Below are 4,239 nucleotides of genomic sequence, written 5' to 3'. Positions count from 1 at the left end.
TTCGAGTTGTCGTAATGCGTATCAAAATAGTATTTGTACTGGATATGATAGGTGTATGAATGAACGCTTCCGCAGTATGACGATTGTATTGAGTAAACTGTTTAACAATTGTTGTATTAAGGTTAGATTATTGGCATACTTGGCTGATAGAGAATAGTGGAATGTTAGCTGTATGATTAGAGTGATGTGCCTAAAAGTTATTTTGTTATATTTGTAATCGTATGCTTATAAACAAAAAGAACATGTTTAGAATATGCATGAGAAAGCTGAAAGTTTAATCATATGGTTGCATAATGGTCGTCATGGAATAAAAATTAAGAGTTGAGTGTAGTAATGTATTGGTTGGATTGATACGTTATACTTGTGTAATAATGATATGAGGAGAATGAGTACATTAACCAGTGCCGATATTCGAATTCATTTTGGAGTCGACACGCGTTGCTGTTTTGCAGGAATCTTTAGTTAATCTTATATATATATATTTCTGGCCATCTATTTAGCCTTGCATAACCGAGTACGAGTGCCTACTAGACCGAGTAGACCTCATTTGATCTAGTTAGGAAGCTATTACGTCGAGAAAGTTGGAATTTCCTCCGAAAACTCGACCGAGTAGCTCCAACTCGATCGAGTGGAGGCCACTCGATCGAGTAACATACTTACTCGATCGAGTAAGTGCTATAGTACCCGGGGAATTGCGGGTTCATATACCCTTTTCTTTTGTTCTTTCTTCTTATTCTTTCTTCTGTTTCGCAAACCCTAATTCATATCTCTCTTAAAACCCTTTGATTCTTATTGGTTTGGTGCTTGGATTTGGTGATTTCTTTGCTTTATTCGTTCCTTCTTACTTGCTAATCAGTTAAGGTATGAATGCTTATCCTATTTTGATGTTTTTAATTAGTTAGAAACATATAGGATGTTGGAATTGTTGAAAAATCGATTTATATGAATTAATCTTGCTTCTAATTGTTGCAACATGATCTGGATGCTTTCCGTTGATGATTATTGTTGATAGCTATGCAAAATTCGAATCAAAATAGGGGTTTAAGTGACTCGAATTTTCAAGGGTATGGAAATTCGGATTGTTTTTTGGCTGTCTTTTGTGTGTAAAAGGATAAAAATTGGGTAGTCTATGTCATACTCCCTCCCATCCATACCAAAGGTTACAGTTGATTTATCATACTTGTCGAGGCACGTTTTGTAACGTGCATATCTTTAGTTACACATTATTAAAAATTATAAAAATTCGATATTCTTATAGCATTCATGACGATAAATCAAACAAGATTTCACATGTCTATATTTTGTCTTATAGATTGAGAATAATACCAAAGATTCCCTACGACCATGAATAGTGCCAAAAAGTAACTGTAACCTTTGGTCTGGATGGGAGGGAGTATATATCATGTTTAGGGTTGATTCTTGTGATTTTCACTTGAAAATTTGTCTTAAAACTCCGTCTTAAAAGTGCCCCAAACTGAAATTCGTCTCATGTTGTTGTGAAATTGGTTTATATATGAGGATGTTTTGAAGGTTTGAGTCCTGAAAGTAGTAGTGATTATGTTAATTCATGCTAAATATGTCAAAAATTTTACAGCTGTAGAGACCGTCTGATGAATGGAATTGAGAATTTCACTTGTAATTTTGGATTGATGGTGATAGTGTGTACCTAGTTGCTTCTTTCTATTATCATACATGAATTGCCTTGTATGTTTTCATATATATGTGGTTGTATATTTAAGTTATATGTTGAAAAAGATGCCGAGACCAACAGTGGGAACCCGACAGAGTAAGAGAGGGAGGGCTTCTGAGCCTGAGGTAGGAGAGGGGAGTGGACCGGTAGTTCCGGCTGTACCTGAATACCCGTCTGTAGTTTTTGTGGATTTCACACAAAGGAAGAAATTTGTGGCTTTGCAGGGCCGTAAGATGAGACCCACCCGCTGTATAGACACGACCCTTCTGACTGACTTGGGGATTGAGACCGACGTTAGGCATATTTTCGAGACCTTGGGGATGACTGGGTTGTATCACCTTCGTAAGCACTCCTATGTCTTTTTGACTCTTGAGTTCATGAGCTCGTTTAAATACGAGGCGGTGGAACAAACTGTGGATTTCCGCCTCATGAACACCAGCTTTGTCTTGATCATGGACCTGTTTGCTTCTCACCTTGGCCTAGCTAAACCCGCCAAAGGAGCTCTTCGGGACATACCATCGGAGTGTGGGGTTAGTACTCTTTTGCCTGGTCTTACTGGGAAACCAGCTCCTACTTCAAGTAACATGTTGATTAATGATGTTAAACATGCCACTTTGAAGATCTTCCTTCGTGCTTTAACATGTCTTCTTTACGAGAGAAAGGATGTGAGTAAGTTAAACTCACATGAGTTGATGTTGTTGATGGCGTACCTTAACCCCGAGCGGTCTTAGAGAGTGACCTTTAGTGTCCCTGCCATGGTGTGTGCCAGTTTAGCGCTCATGGCTTCTTCCGACACTCACTTACTTAGTTGTGGGGCCATTTCCACACGTTTAGCAGAGAGGTTGACATCCTTCGAGGCTTCCTCGGCCTATACTCCCTTGACCACCACAGCACCTACCTTAGACCGTTAGTACTTCCTCGACCATAAATGGTTGAGAACTTTGGCGGACGGGAGTTTAGCATGGAGATTATGGGGTATGAGTTGGATGCGGATACCAGCTCCTGAGCACCTGCCTGCGACTGAGCCTTTACCACCGGGAGTTGACGATGAGGAGGAGGAGGGGCGTCCACCGGTGCAGACGTATCTCATTGACCCGGAGATCCTACAGGTTATGCCCGAGCCGAGGAAGGGGGAGAACGAGAGAGCTGAGGAGGACCGGCCTAGGTTGGGGAGGGGGCCACGCAGAGTGGGGGAGAGAGTGGCTGAGACTCAGCCAAAGCAGCCAGCGCCCCCACAGTATCAGTTCCCTGGTTACCCTCCTTTTTATATCCCAGAGATGCGTGAGAGCTACCTTGCCGAGATAGTGTCTTCTACTTTGACACTCTGGAACCTACATGAGATGACTTATGTTCAGGGTATAGGGACCACGGGACCTTAGCGGTTTGGTGGAGGGGAGTCGGGGACAGCAGTAGGGTTTTCCACTCTTTCGGTGTGGACATGTCGACTTGGGTAGAGCCTCAGTCGTAACCCTATGGTGGTTTGACCCCTTGGCACGTGAGAGCAGATCCTGGAGCCGGTGGTGATGCGGGTCTTGGTGCGTCGGGAGCAGGCACTTCAGGTGGCGATGGTGATGAGGATGCAGTGATGGATGAGCAGCAGCAGGAGTGATGATGCTCCATTTCCTTCTTTTATGTTCGTAGTTTATGATAGATATTACTTTGTTTTGGTTGATACTTTTTTTTTCGAACTTGGTTTTTATCGGTGGCCATAAGGCCGTACTTGCGTATTTCTGGACTTTTTTGACAAGATCTGTGGGTCGGGTTAGCATCCCGACTCGTATTTATGTGATTATATATCTTGTGTTTGGAGTTTTGGGCACTTTTTGACTTGTGGCAACTCGATCGAGTAGCTGCAGGTGTGTAAGTTGGAGGGGTATTCTGATCTCGGGCTACTCGATCGAGTAGCTGACGAACTCGATCGAGTAGAGCCAGCTCGATCGAGTGTCACTGTTACAGGCACATTTATAGGTTTAAATTTTTTGAATGCTCAAATTTTTTGATGTTTCTATATTACTCATGGTTGTTGGTGGGTAGTAACATGTTGTAGCTTCACGGTTGGTCATGTTTTGGCTTGTGATCGAATTATGAGTGAAATTTTGTGCGATATAGGTGCGTCGGAACAATAAGACATATTGTTGCGGGAACTTGGCATGCAAGTGATGTTGTTTAAGTTCATATTTGCACACACACACACACACACACACACACACACACACACACACACACACACACACACACACACACACACACACACACACACACACACACACACACACACACACACATATATATATATATATATATATAGGTCCAGGTGAGTCCTTATATTTGGTTGAGTCCATAAGTCCTCATCTAGAACATTAGATCTCTTAAGATAAATGGTTGAGATTAAAAGGAAAAATACACCTACCTACCAATTAATTAATGTGTTCTCTCTCATAATTTCAATTCCCAATTCCCTTAATCAATTACCTTCTCTTTTTCATCAACTAATTTATCAAATTAATATACTATAATTTATTCACATATCAATATTGGTTTTAAAAACG

This window comes from Silene latifolia, chromosome 10 (assembly GCF_048544455.1).
Source record: "Silene latifolia isolate original U9 population chromosome 10, ASM4854445v1, whole genome shotgun sequence".
NCBI lineage: Eukaryota > Viridiplantae > Streptophyta > Magnoliopsida > Caryophyllales > Caryophyllaceae > Silene > Silene latifolia.
This window is presented reverse-complemented; position numbering follows the sequence as displayed.